The sequence below is a fragment of the Stylophora pistillata genome, chromosome 4 (assembly GCF_964205215.1).
Source record: "Stylophora pistillata chromosome 4, jaStyPist1.2, whole genome shotgun sequence".
Lineage (NCBI taxonomy): Eukaryota > Metazoa > Cnidaria > Anthozoa > Scleractinia > Pocilloporidae > Stylophora > Stylophora pistillata.
This window is the reverse complement of record NC_142522.1, coordinates 8,116,179-8,131,369: the sequence shown is the minus strand read 5'-3', so window position 1 is coordinate 8,131,369 and position 15,191 is coordinate 8,116,179. Positions and strand designations below refer to the sequence as shown.

General features: G+C 39.4%; 1 pseudogene across 1 annotated transcript in view; it reads right to left on the bottom strand.

The window, feature by feature from the left end:
- Positions 1–3,676: 3,676 nt before the first annotated feature.
- LOC148732243 (tetratricopeptide repeat protein 37-like) overlaps positions 3,677–15,191 on the bottom strand; it is a 33,099-nt pseudogene continuing 21,584 nt past the window's right edge. The window contains exons 27-42 of the transcript XR_016000321.1: positions 14,972–15,058; positions 14,553–14,637; positions 13,956–14,044; positions 13,844–13,853; positions 13,454–13,612; positions 12,660–12,734; positions 12,029–12,200; positions 11,659–11,680; positions 10,877–10,958; positions 10,411–10,538; positions 10,129–10,252; positions 9,912–10,030; positions 9,539–9,597; positions 9,413–9,459; positions 9,226–9,298; positions 3,677–3,816 (exon numbers count right to left, since the gene is read on the bottom strand). The product of XR_016000321.1 is annotated as a tetratricopeptide repeat protein 37-like (transcript). The remainder of the gene's footprint in view (positions 3,817–9,225; positions 9,299–9,412; positions 9,460–9,538; positions 9,598–9,911; positions 10,031–10,128; positions 10,253–10,410; positions 10,539–10,876; positions 10,959–11,658; positions 11,681–12,028; positions 12,201–12,659; positions 12,735–13,453; positions 13,613–13,843; positions 13,854–13,955; positions 14,045–14,552; positions 14,638–14,971; positions 15,059–15,191) is intronic.

The window sequence follows — 15,191 nt, the reverse complement described above, 5'->3', positions numbered from 1 at the left end:
TAAAGTAGTTCTTGGCACTGGACAAAATCGACCATCATAGCAGACTGGCAATTCCAGTACTTGACTGGGAGCTTCTTCCGTCCACAAAACCCACTCTCCCATTACTGTATATTAGAGCACGAAGAGTGGGTGAATGGTAAACGGAAAAGCCTTTTTATGTGCGGTTTAATTGGCGATGAACGAGAAAAACTATTTATACTATTCAGTTTCCGTCTCACGCCTCTTGCGGCTTTGGGCCCGTTTCGGCCGCTGGATGCTTCAAAGCGCACACAAAACAGTTAGTTAAGCACGCTACAGATGAATCAGTCATTAGAAGATTACCATCGTGTCATATTTGATCCACTCCTTCATTACTTTCTATTATTAGACTTAATAACATAATAAACATAGCACACATCGTCTGATTGGTCAATTCAGTTTCCAAGCGGATGCATCATCAGGTATTAGAGCCCGCGTATAACTAGTTATGTCATAAAAGCAATAGAACGCATTGATAAAGCCACCTGAGATATTGGGAGAACACGAGGAAGGCTGTTTTATCATAACACCAGTTTTCTTCGAAACACTGGGTAATTCCTCGTCTTCTCGGATAAGGACCGTAGGTCTCGGATAAGGACGGTAGGTCCTCCTCCAGGCTTAGGGGTAGGAGACGTTAATTTTCCACGCACGAGATTACTGTGTGGTGGATGTCCTCCCCTGGGATGGGATGGGTAGGTATATCTGCTGAAGATGGGCTGTATTGCCCTTTACAGATTAGTTATTTAGATTTAGATACAACCGAGACCGGGGAAACACAGTCCTTTAACTCCCAGAAGAGATTTACATCTAACTTCTCCCTACAACATCCATAAAAATCCATCCAGCAAATAGGTAACGAGAATACTTAAACTTATCAGTTAGAAGGTTGTCTTGATCTTACACCGAATTCTTGCAAGTAATTTAAAAGGAAATGTTAGGAAAAGTTAGAGGCGAAAATTAACAATTAAATCTTAGGAGTTGAAGGGTCAAGCTAAATAAGATCATCAGGCCTGTTTTATCAACGGCTACAACTAGGAAGGAAAGTCGTCTTTCTAACAAATGATTGAGAACTATTAAAAAAAACGTCCTAACTTACAAAAGCTTAGTGCTAATTCTATGAGGTGTTCACTCTATCGAAGCTAGAAAGTTTCCATACTGTTCACTTATCCCCCTTTTTCTTAACACGAGCAAAGCGAATACAAGCTCACACAGCGAGCGCAACACGTGATGAGGAAGTGAACCCAAAAGGAACTTGGTTGAGAAGAAATTTTTTATATCGCTAATGCAAAGTACCCCACCCCTAAACCCCCCTGCCCCCCTCCCCTCTAAGATCGCCACTCCTCGCCTTCCCCTATTTCGGTCGCGTCCAACTTTCACGCTTCGTTAGAATGATTTACGTACTGTAATATCAAGTCTGCAAGGTGTAACAATTACAGAGGGGACTGGCCACTTTTAACCCTTTCATTCTTAATTAATTCTCATGTTCCTTCATCTAAATTACTAGTTAAGCCATTCTTTTAATGAACTACTTCTGGAATTACTAAGTCCTTTCTAGCTACATATCGTGAAAAACCCACTAGAAAAATAGCGACTTTCTACACTTCAAGACCTAAAATATTGGGTTGGATTACATGGAATCGTAACTCTGTCGTGAGGTGGACATCTCAGAACAAGTGATCTTAGCAAGGGCAAAGGAAAACCCATCCTGAAAAATAAATTATTGATTAAAAATTTTTCGTTCTAGCTAAAGCGTGGGGCTACACAAAGCAAAACCATGAAGGGAGGTTCACAAACAGAAAAGAAGATTGCAAGTGAAAGGGTAGTACGCCCCTCTCGGTGTAAATATTAGAGAAACAAACAAAAGAAAGAGCATTAGGAGCAGTGTACATGGTAAGAGAAAATAATAACTCCTTTTATAAAGTTAGAGTCGTTGGGTCCATCCCTGAGTCAATGACTTAAACTACATAGATTAACTGATATCATTTCCAGAGAATAAATTATACCCTCAGATCATACAAAAAAACGAGTCCAAGAGAGCATGAATTGACAGCCCAAGGTCGTATTTTAAAAACAAAATCCATGTACAAAAAATTGGAAAAGATTTTCCCTCTTTGGTTATCATCTGCTTCTTCCTCTTCTTGTAAAGTAAGAAATTCCCTCACTACCAAGATGATAGACAAGTCTACTTTCAGAGGCCTGAACACAAAATTGTCCTTCTCAAACAAGATTTCATCCATCTTAAGAACCACAAAAATTTGCTCCTCAGAACACAAAAATTACCATTTCATAAAGACTCCCAAAGATTCTTCACACCACACTACATTCTTAGCAATATTTTTCATATCAAGGACCAAAACAGCTCTTACCGCAATTAATCCTGGTAGATCTGACCAAAATTTGGAATTGGGGATCATTTCCTTTCCTGTTTTCCCTGCTCCTTTATTTACCAGTACTCCAACCACACAATACAAAAACAATCCAGGAAAGAATCTAAAGACATTCAAAAACAATTCTGATTGTAATTGAATGATTATTTTTTCAATTACATGTAATTAATTAATTTTCTGTTCTGAAATATGCACATTTGTTTGTCCTTGGAGCTTGTAGCTCACAGATTTCATCCGGCTTCTTGGAACAGATCGTGTCCACTGAAAAATATCCGAGCATATTTTTGCACCAAATGGAGGCTATCGTTTACATGTTTCCACCCTAAATGGGGACAAATCTTCAACATAATAAATTATTACTTACAAAATAAGCATTATTGATCCAACACTCAGAGGTTTTGAAGGTTCGCCATTTCCTCCTCCACCCCCTCCCCTTGAACAAGCTCCATCATAGTCAAACACTATCCAAACCTATCACAAAAAGGAAAAACAGCCACACACACTATAAGAATTCTCTAAAATAGTACATATGACTTTATCATTCTTAAATCAATGTATAATTATGAAAATATGACATCAATCACATTTTGAACCCAAAGCTAAAAATCTGACCTCAGTTGCATCTATGTGATAATAAGTTTTATCAACTTATTTATTATCTATTATTTATTTAAGGATTTGTACCAAGTACTGGAGCAGAAACAATAAGACATGGGTCCCCTACGAGGTTTAAGCTCCAACAAACCCACCCATCCCACCCCAGGGGAGGACATCCATCATACAGTAATCTTGTGCTTGGGTTTTGCACATCTCCTACCCCTAACCCTGCAGGAGACGGGACCTCCATTTATTCATCCCTATCCAAGAAGACTAGAATATCTAACCATTTCTTGATGTTATAGAAAGGTAGCATATTCTTCTCAATTATTTTAAGACCTTGAGTGTTGGTCCGGCCGGGACTCGAACCCTCAACCTTCCGCACAACAGTCCAGCGGTCTATCCATTGAGCTAACCGGGAGGCGGTACTGAATTTTATATTTCTTGATTCTGGGTCACAAATAAAAACTCAGGGTTTCAAAGGAAAAAAATTCATCTTACTTTGCAGGAAAATAAACACCAGAAAAACCCCACACCAGCTACAATTTTTCCATAGCATTCATTCATTCAACTTAAAAAGCATTTTACCAGTATATACAAAATACAGCTTTCAGCCACTCTACCTTTCCAACAGAGTCCACCATCACATTGTTTGGAGGATATGTGACCCTATTTTTACCACTTTCATCATCAGATCTTTTCCATACAGAACTTTTGTTACACTGGAACTTGATTGTAGCTTCGAAAAAATAAGGCAATAGTGATCCATTGACTAGCTCTCCTAGTTCATAGTTTACGGTGAAGTAGTTCCATTCTAAAAGCAAAATAAGGAAATTATTTCCTGGAAGACAAGTTGCCTTCACTACTGGAACCCCAGGAGTGACTAGCCATTTAATTTCTCCCTAAATATAACTTCCAAATCTCACATTAACCTCTCACGCCCTAAAGTCAGATGCCATGTTCTCCATACTCTTCTATATACATTTCCTTTGAAATTGATGAGGAGAATTTGCTGAACAATCTAAGTTTCTTCTGTTGGTGACCATCTTTCTTCAATAAGAGGTTTGACAGAGTAAAGATTAATGACCACATTAGTTAATGGAAAACAATGGAACGTGGCTGTCTCAGAGTGTGGCACTTGGACCTCTAGAGCTAGCCAAAAAGTAAGAATACTATAGTGAGTTTGTGCAAAATAATTCTGTGTAACGTCAGGTTAATGTCAAAGTAACACAAGAGTTACATGTTATCACATCTAACTTACTGCCACCTTGTATGGAATTATGGTTAGTCATCCGATAGTAGAAAGATTGAGTGGATACAGGAACGCACAGTACAGGCAATATTTAAATTGAAGACAGAAAGGTATGAGGAACCTGCTGACGTGCTAAGTTACTGACTCTATACAACACATGTCTATATGATACTGCCACTCTGATGTATAAGGTTAAAAACAATCTTGTTTCCAGACGCCTATCACGACTGCTCAAAACTAAGAACTCTCAATACTACCTAAGAAACTGGGAATTTGAAATACTTCATTTTAACACTTATGGTAGTGTTAAACACACAGTCAATAAGATACCTGGGTCTATATGTCTGGTCAAAACTTAGCGAGGAATTAATAATGGTAATTGAACTGAGTGGAGTTCAATTTGGGCTGAAATCATACACGTGATTTCAAAATCAAACGAGTGCACAGCACGAGTTCGATTTGAAAACACAAGTATGATTTCAGAGCAAAATTGCACAACACGAGGTTCAATTACCACTGTATTACATTCATTTTGAAATCGCCCAAATACAGGACGTGGTCAATTGAAATATTTTACTGATGCAGTACCGAGCCGGTTTTTAAATAAAAGTGGAACTGGAAATGCTTTAACATCTTATTTTGTATGCAAAACAGAAAGACTTTGACATCATGTGTCAAAAACTCAGTCAAGTGTAAAATGAGGCGATTTAGAGCAAAAAATGGTGCAATTTGTGAATAAATCACCCCAATTAGAGCCAATCAGATTGCAGGAACCACCAGTGATTTCAAAATGGATGTAATAAAGGACAAACCTAACCATTATGATATTTCAGTCCTCATTGACAACAAATTATAGCAGTTGCTGCAAACTATGTAAATCAAGAACAGAATCCTTTTATATTATTTCATAGTATTTATTATTATCACAATGCTTTAAGAAAAGTATTTTAACACTTACTAATTAATTTTTAAACACTAGTTATTTGCCATTCACTTTAGTTAGGTGTACCCAATTAGCTAATCTAAAGTTTAAAACATTGACAAAATTTTCATTCACTCATAAATTTCCTTTATTCCCATGATCGTAATGATTGATTCAGCTATATTATTGAAAGGAGAAATTGGACGGTGGTAACTCAAGAGTACAGTATGGAAAATATGCAAACTGATTTTATGCTGAAAGGGTTAAAAAGAAACAAGTTAATGCATCCACAAAATAAGAAAGGTACCTTGATTAAAACACCAAACAACAACTACCATTTGTTATCTGTCATTCCGTAAAGTTAAAGAAAATTGAAAAAATTCTCAAAGTGTATAAATTCATATCGTACAAAGCCATGACTTAAATATAACTAGATGGCCATATTGCCTGGGAAGCCCAATAAGAACAATATTAGACTCCAAAGTATTTGACTCTTACATGTACATCCTAAGACAAAGGATTTGACACTCATTTATCTTGAAAACCAAAATGAACAACATCCCTTTCTATAACATTTAAAAATACTTCAAAACTATTGTATTTAACAATTATTCGCCGAAGGCGTGGTGAATATCGTCGAATAATCCCCGAGACGAAGTCGAGGGGATTATTCGACAATATTCACCGAACCTGAGGCAAATAATTGTTTTAGTATAATTTCAGAGCTGAAATTATACTAAAAAAAGGAAGTTACTTCACTAAGTTTGACCTTAAAAGTGGGTATCACCATTTAGATATTTCTCCCGACCACCAACGTTTCCTTGGGTTTAGCTGGGTCATGTCTGATAGAAAACCTAGTTTCTTCATGTTTACTGTCTTACCGTTCGGTTTATCTTCAGCGCTTTACATCTTCACCAAGCTACTCAGACCTTTAGTTAAACACTGGCGATCTCAGGGTATACACACTGTTATTTACCTTGATGACGGTTTCGATGTCGAATCTACCAAGTTGTCAAGTGAGATTAACTCTAGCATCATTAGATCAGATCTGGCTTTGGCCGGCTTCCTAGCTAACCAAGATAAGTCAGTTTGGGATTCTGTGCGTTTAATCACTTAGCTTGGTATCGTTTGGGATAGGCTTCTAGGAAAAATTAGCATTACTGAACCCCGAATAGATAAGGCTTTGTTTCACATTGACGACACCCTTCAAGATCCTGGACTTTCTGCTAGAGGCCTGGCCTCCATTGTGGGTAAGATCATCTCTAGGAGCCCTATTCTAGGGAATCTTAGCCGGATTATGACCAGGCATTGTCAGACGTCTGTAGCGACTGCCCAAGACTGGGGCAGTGTGTTTGCTCTTGATAGGTATTGCATGGTAGAGCTTCAGTTTTGGAAGGCTAATCTTCGCTCTGTTAACTCCAAATCTGTATCGGATTTGGCATTCCCTTTCATATCCATTTACTCGGATGCTAGTAATATAGCCTGCGCAGGTCACATTGATGGGGTAGATGTGCACGCTCACAGGATGTTTATAGAAGCAGAACGCCAGGAGAGCCCTACTTACTTCGAGCTGTTCAGTTTGTTCTTAGTTCGTTTAGTTCGTTCCTTCCTAACTCTAGGGTTAAGTGGTTTACCGATAGCCAAGGGGCGGCTAGGATCGTGCAAGTTGGCAGCATAAATTTCAATCTGCATAAGTTAGCTTGCGACATTTTTTCGTTTTGTTTCAAGGTTGGAATTTATTTAGACCTTGAGTGGGTGCCATGGACACTTAATGAAAAAGCAGATTTCCTCAGCAAGATTGTGGATTATGACGATTGGGAGCTTGCCCCCGGGTTCTTTCGGCAGCTGGACGTGTTTTGGGGGCCATTTACGATTGATTCCTTTGCCACCCACTACAACAAGAAGGTCTCGAAATATTTTTCAAGATTCTGGAATCCTGGGACAGCGGGAGTTGACGCGTTTTTCCAAGACTGGCAACACGAAAATTGCTTAGTTGTGCCACCGGTCGTATTCTTGTCAAAATTCCTCATTTTCATGTTTCGATGCAATGTCAGGGGGACATAAGTGGTACCTTACTGGTCGTCTGCACCTTTCTGGCCTTTGTTGGTTCGTAAGTTTTGGGACTTCGTTGTCGATTATTCAATTTTTTGAGGGTCGGTTAGCATTGCGTCAAGGTTGTAATACGAACTCGCTTTTAGGTTCAGCCTCCTGGAACGGCTTAATCCTTGCTGTAAAACTTCAATTTTATCGGAGCGCTGTTAGTAACACTCCAAACTGACCTTGTTTAGAGTGTCTCATGGCGAGGGCTTCTTGTACTGTGAACCCACTATTGCAGATCTCGGATCTATAGACCAGTACTTCTTAAGCCGTTGGCACTGAGTGTTCTTGTATTTCATGCCGGTTGCCAGCTTACACGTTTTTGTAGCCGGTTGGCAGGTTTGTTCGAGCCGGATGGCAGCGAACTTGAGCCGGGTGGCTATGAGTATTTTGCTGGGCTAGGGATTTGTTTACTGTCCCCCCCCCCCCCCTCCCCCACCTCACATTATTTCTTAGTACTTTTGTTTTCCTTAGGATTTGATAGAAGCCTCCTCTTGGGGACTGACGTGTAGGGACAGAAGACGTACAATCGTGCAGCAAGTTTTGGCTTCTAAAGCCAATTCTTCCGTTAAAAAATGTTACCCAGTATAGGTATTTCTCCGTGTACCTTAGGTCCAGAGGCGTGAAATTAGTCCTGCCTTGCGTTAGTTTACTCGTCTCAGAATACTTGTCTTATCTTCATGAAACTAAAAGATCCTATGCTGTCGTTTTGTCTGCGTTCTGTGCGTTAAAGTGGGTCCATGATCTTATCCCTCAGGGTGCACAGGGTAATCCGGTTGACACTGCGCTAAATCACAATCTGGTTCTGGCCAGCAAACGAGCTTTCAATAGGCCAGTCAACAAAACGAAGCCCATTACCCCCGACATGATATATCGTATTTGTGTTCAGTTTGCCCACGAAGGCAGTAATCTTAAGGATTTACGTACAGCTTTACTGTATGTCTTAGGATTTTATGGTCTCTTTAGGATCAACGAGCTATTGGATGTGCAAGCATCTGATATTCTAGTTCACGATGATCACCTAGAGATTAATGTTAAGAGTAGTAAAACTGATCAGTTTAGGCAAGGTAATATAGTATTTACTGCTAAGAGTGGCGGGGCGACATGCCCCCACTCATTATTGTCTCGATATCTTTCCGCAGCTAGCATTGATCTCAATTCATCAGCGTACATTTTCAGAACACTTCGACCTCGTAAGAAGGACAATTTGTATACTTTAGAACCTAGGAGGCTCAGCTATACTAGGTGTAGAGAATTGGTTAAGGAAGCATTCTTGGCTATACGAGTAAATTCGGTCAGTTTTGGCACTCATAGCCTTAGATCTGGTGGCGCAACGTTTATAGCTGACAATCTAGCGAAGTCAGGTTCTTCTGACAGGTTACTCATGCTCCACGGTCGCTGGAAATCGGAAACAGCTAAGAATATGTATATCAAGGACTCCACAGACAGTAGATTAAATTTGACAAGGTTGTTCCCTACCTTTGGCATAGAAGAAATGTAACTTTTTTTTTTTTTCTTACTTTATACAGTCGGAGCTTTATATATTCTTGTAACCAAATACTTTGGCTTGTATAGCGTGTAATGGCATTAAAGCATCGTCGGTCAAGTGCTCTCACTCTGCCTGCCTTATAGTTTGTGTCTATTGTCTGCGTCAGCGTTCTGGAGAAGGAAAATATTTTTCGTACGGACGAACGTAGTGAGGGAGTAGGAAAGAGGTCTTACAAGTGTGTAGTGCTGTTTGCATTTGCAACAGCCATTGGTTTATCTCGCCCTCACGCTTGCCTCGCGATTGCCTCCGCTCAAAATTCTCAACGACCCTTTTCCTAACTTAAACTGAAGTTACCCTAAGTAAGCCTGTTAAATCCAGACAGGAAGTACTCGTTAACAGTGCATCTGCTTGACACTGAAGTCCTGTATATACCATCATATAATTCAATCAAGAGTCTCTTTACCTGCAACTCGTCGGGACAGGCCTGCAGTAGATAGGACGCTAACTGACTCCACAATAAGCTGCTTCTTGGATTACTGTAAAAAAGTCAACAGAAGTGATTCAGCCTGGGCTAAAAATCAACCCAGGCCCGAGTGAAAAAGCTCTTAGAGGACAAGAACAAAGGAAAGGAAAGAACCAGTGCATCTTACCGATGGATCTCTTTCATGATGTGACTCCGTCCAAGTTTTTGATTTCCCTGTAACGTGATAACAACAACAATTGCATTGTACTCGAAACACAAACAACGCACACGTAAAGAGAGACTTAAAGCATACCTGCATGGCGTAAAACCGTGAGTAAAGATAGCAAATATTGCCCGTTAAAACATCAGACCCTGACAGACAAGATATTAACATATAATAAGCTAAATGTCTGTGTTTAGATAATAAGCTGAATCATACACGGATTTTCACTGTTTCCTACTTGAGGTCTATTGGAGGACAGACGCACCTAGACGTCATGGCACCATCAACAACATCTTGCCTTTTTTCTTATATAAACGTAATAGATTTGGAATGCATTTTTTCCAGAAAACCTCTTCGACATTGGACCTGGGCATAAGTAGGTTAGTGCTGTACTACTGCTGAGGTCTTTTTTTTTTAATTTTCTCCCCCTCCCTCCAGTAATTCTCTACATAACCTGCCTTACCGTTCTTTTTGTTCATAAGTTCACCTAGGGCTGCTCCAGCCAATGTAGCATCACCGCTCACCAAACCAAAGGCACACAGCGCCATGAGCCCGCGATCACAAGCGGGTTGCAATTGAGAACTGCAAGATAATAGGGTGTACATGAAATTTTTTTCCAAACATTTCGTTTACAATTAAAATTGGTAAATAAGTTATTGAATCCAATTATTCTTATTCACCTTTTAAAAAGCATTTCTTTTGCTCCATCTTTGTCATCAAGCGCGTATCCTAGCATGCCCATGGCGGTTAGAATGCAAGATCTGTCGGCATCTGTGGTAGCCAACTGGAAGGCCTGCTCATAAGCTGACATTGAACAAATTAAAGTTTATTTTTCTCTATGTAAAAAATAGAGAAAAGGTTTCACTTTTTCATGACCAAGAAATACCCGGTAATTTTCTAATCTAGCTGTTAGAAATTCACCTGTAAATCCGTCGACAGGTTTGATATATTTAGTTGATTACCTTGATAACTTTCTTTCAACTGACCAGCCATGAACAATGACAAAGCAAGCCCGCACAAGTCATAAAATGCGGTCAGTGGCTTCACTGCTTGATAAGTCTTGACAGCTTCCTTATATCGACTCATTGCACTAAAAAGAAAAAACAAAACAAAACAATACAGGTTTCCAATGCATGGAGCCCGTAAGAGTATTGGATGTGATGCTGGACCCTCGTAGGTTTACTCAGCAGTGTTATTTCCACCGTTAGCTTTCGGCCTTCTTGACACTGTTCACAAAAATAAATGTTCAGATGAAAGGATCGGCTAACTTGAGGATTGTTTAGGACGTGGTTTTGTCAAACATCGGCTAAACTTTGCTTTAATCACCGGCCCAAAGAGTCTAGGACACCAGTCAAGGAATTCTTTCCTCTGACACAGGCAGCAGCTTCGAACACTAAGGGAAAAGAAAGAAAGAGATACACAACTTACCAGAGCACTTTAGTTAACAAGCACAGTATTTAAATGTTGCTGGGCATCATCCGTTCCGCGTTCTTGAAGAAGATCAATCGCACTACGAAAATCAACAACAACAACAAAAACGACAAATTAATAGAAAACCAAAGGATTGGTGATAGCGTGGTGGCGGCGGTGGCGGTGGCGGCGGCGGCGGCAGCGGTGGCGGTGGTGGTGGTGGTGGTGGTAGTGGTAGTGGTGGTGGTGGTGGTGGTGGTGGTGGTGGTAGTGGTAGTGGTAGTGGTAGTGGTAGTGGTAGTAGTAGTTCTTTATTTAATGTGGCACCACACTTAGCTACAAGCTACTTTCCAGGAAGCCCACAACAAAATATTCAATAAAAAATTACAACCTACATCAAGAATTATGTACATTAAGTGAAATATTATTACAAAAAGGATATCGCAAATTCAAATATATATTTCTATACATGTGTAGTAAAACTTTGCGCGTATAGCATCTGGTAGCGCGTTCCAAGTCTTAGAAGTAAAATAACGAAATGACTTAAGACCATGTTTGGTACTGTTAACCTTAGGTAAGGAAAGCATGTTAGTGCCTCTTAAATTGTAATCAGTCCACCTTGGTTTAACTAAGTCAGCAATAGTTCTGGGAGCCTTATATAGAAAGCAGTTATTGACCGTTAGCAACATGTCTTGAATCATACGACTCTTCAATGTCGTATGCAAGCCGATACAATCGAGCAAGTCTTCATATGAAATACCCTTATCTTTATATACATATCTAACCGCACGTTGATTTACCCTTTCCATTTTCTTTGTATTCCTATTTTGTAAGAGAGGTATTTTGTAAGAATGTAAGAGATCAGTTGTATTCCTATTTTGTAAGAGATGTATTTTATCTCTGGGTTCAAAGAGGGGGGGGGGGAGGTTTCAAATCAAACAAAATTGTAAATTTAGCGGGCTTTACCTGGAAATATGACACATTAAATAGACGAATGATAGCGCGCGCTGTAACTGAGAGATGTAATAAAGTCACTTCAACGAAGTAAGCACTTTTCTCCTCACGTTTTCGCGTATACGCGAATTTTTCTTCTTTACACCAAAACCGTCGCATGAATAATAATAAAATCTTTTAATTTATAAAGTTCTATACATAAAAAAAATGCAGTACCTGTGTATTTACTGAGGGCAGTGGCTGATTGAAGCACAGCCTTTCTGTATTCTGGATGAAGATGCGAGAGAGTAGCAGCAGGTTTTCCTTTGAGTATCACGTGATTTTTAGACGGTTTCTCTGATATGAGACTCGAACAGACCCAATGAGAGTAGCCAATACTACCTTCGACCTGAAAAGAGAAAATGTTATTTACTTATCAAAATTTTAGAGGGAATTAGCACAAAGTACACATTGAAAAACAAACTTAATAAACCCCTCAAAGAGAGAAAACCTCAAGTTGACCATATTTTACAAACAACAGAGTGACTGTGTAGAATGTACATCAGCCCGGCCTTCAGAGGTTCAAGTTCTTCACGGAAAATTGAATATAATTTTTAACGATTTTAAGTTATCTCAGTGAAAGACACACAAAATTAGTTTTTAAAAAAGGCAACAAACGACAAGATTGCTGGGGATGGAGAAAACTTGCAACTAAGTTTTTCAAGAAGCCTGACATAGCAATTTCGATAGTGTTTGGAAATTATTTCCTCTAAAACCATTCCGGCGAAACTTCATGGGGGTAATTAGCCTGAATTCGATTTTAGAGTCAACCTTAAGTGATTCTCTTAAGAGGTACCGTATTCCTTACGTGTGAGCCCAGTTCCGTTGTGTGTCGAAACAGATCTATAGCCTCTTCACTTCCAATAATCTCAGCAATAGTTGCCTTCATATTAAAACAAAAAATAGCAACTTACACCCAATATAAGCATCACCGAAACAAAGAGACGCTACCCCCACACTTAAGACTGAAAATAAGAATCACTAAATATGAACTATGCCGTAAGGCGAAATCCAAACACGAGAGCCTGCTGGCACGCTAAACAGACGACGGTTAATATCTATCATTAGAAATTTTTGTGTGTAGTATCGCTGAGTATTTTACGAGTTGTGCCGTATTTTGACGAGTCCGTAAGGCGAGTCAAATTACAAACAACGAGTAAAAATACAAACCAATACTACACAACAAAACTTCTGAATAGATTCTTTATTATTCAACTGCTTTTTTTTTTCTGCCTAGCCGCGTTTCTGCTCATTTCTCATGGGGCGGGAAAAGTAAAGCGGATAGAGAAGAGTAGCGCAGTCTACACGTTAAACAAGTTTTTTGTACGGAACAAATTAGCCAACTGTACATATCACAAGACACTTGTGCTCTCATTGTACCACTCATTGTACGTTTCATTCTGTACACTACATGCGGCTTGTTTCCGAAGGAAGTTTATGTCCACACTAAGCACAAAAACCTTTGGCTATTTTCGTTTACCCAAGGTATAAGGTACCCTTTGATAACAGCTGATACCAACAGGTTTATTATGGTTAAATGTGTAATGATGATGATAATGACGATAATTATCATTATTAATAATATCCTATACTAATAATTACCTGTCCAATCCACGCTGCGGTGTAAGACGGATCTAAAGCTTGAGAATTCTTGAATGCCTCATGAGCAAGCTGTAAAGAACTGTGAGAAAAAAGTGTTTTGCCCAATAACGCAACACAGTGACCTGGCCAGGTCTCAAACCCAGACCTCTCCACCCGGAGTCAACCGCTCTGACAATCATGCCCTCGTGTCTTCCCACGATACACTTGGGTAACATAGAAAGAAAGTTTTCTTATACAACTTACACCACTCTCTCAACCAAATCGATACAAAACTGGAATCAAGCGCGACTTGCTGACTCGCGCTTTTTTCGCGCATGAAATTGTTGAAGCTCTCCGAACACAATTCAACACAGTCGATTCCTGATATTTGGAACCCTCGCAAACTCAAACCTCGCACTCACTTGAACCCCAATTGATTACCCCTTGATTACCGCCACATCGTACCATCCATTTCTCGAACCACCCGGTCACTCAAAGCAACTTTCTTTTGCCTCATATACACTATTTCCTCTTCTTGAATTTATCAAAATTAAGACTGCTTGCCTGCAGAGACCTGTGCGACATCTTCTCTTTCACATCTCCATCTAAAATCTTTGGGGAAAAGAAAATAATAAGAATAAGTAGAGCTCTAAATTGAGAAACAAAAAATGTCAAAAAAATGCTTCTGAATTTAAACAAAATACTCCTTTTCAAAGATGTTGGGAACTGAAAAATAAAAAGCTTCTTCAATCGATTATCGCCTAAGTGTTTCAGCTCTCTCAATGGTTAAACATTATATCACTACCTGGATAAACGACACGGTAAAACAAAAGAGCTTGAAAGTAACTACACATGTTCTTCCATCTGTATTACTGGTTACATTTTTTGCTCTCAGTTCTCATTGGTTGATTATGATGTAACACTCGCTCAGTGGAGCTCCTTACGGTTGACCGTCATTAGTTTTATCCAAGGACACTCTACTGAACACCTCGTTATGTAACGCGCATTCAGGCGTTCTTTTTTTTCCTGGAGCGTGATAGCGTAGCAAGGCAGAACATCGGGCTCCCTGAAAAAAAAAACAAAGAACACCTGATCAAAGGTCACACTCTAATAGACCCACCTTGGCTTGCTGAAAGCAGTTGAATCCCAAGTCACTCCACAGGCTTCCACAATCAGGCTGCAGTTTCAATGCTCTTCCATAAGCACTACAGGAAGGAAAACATACAACATTCAAGAGACGTTAAATATTATAAGAGACTGTGAAGAAACGAAGAAAACTCGTTCAAAATTAGTCAAAACTAGGTTTATCTACGAGTTGGGTCAGGGCAAAAGATTACTGTTTATAATCAATCTCTTGGTTAGGGTGAGTTATGACGAGACGACTAAAAAAAGTTATTTACTTCAAACAGCCCACTTATAAAGAATTCTCAAGGTTCATCGATTGACGAAAACCATCTCCTAACTGAAATATAATTCTATTTGATTTATTGGCTTTAGGCGTCTCTGGGAAATGTTGTTTGTCATAAAATCAGCTCTTACCTTGATCCTAAAGCAAGGAGCTGTTTCTTATCCAGATCACTGTGTTCTCCCTGAATGTACTTCTTAAGGTTGTCTGGAATTGTTCCTCTACAAGATACACAAACAGACACACATTCAGACATAAGCCAGAGAAGTCCTAAACATTCAACTCTAAAATTATGAACAGTAGCAGCCGCGGTAAGCGGAAGTTATTCTGGCTTATGACTTAAGAACAACGGAA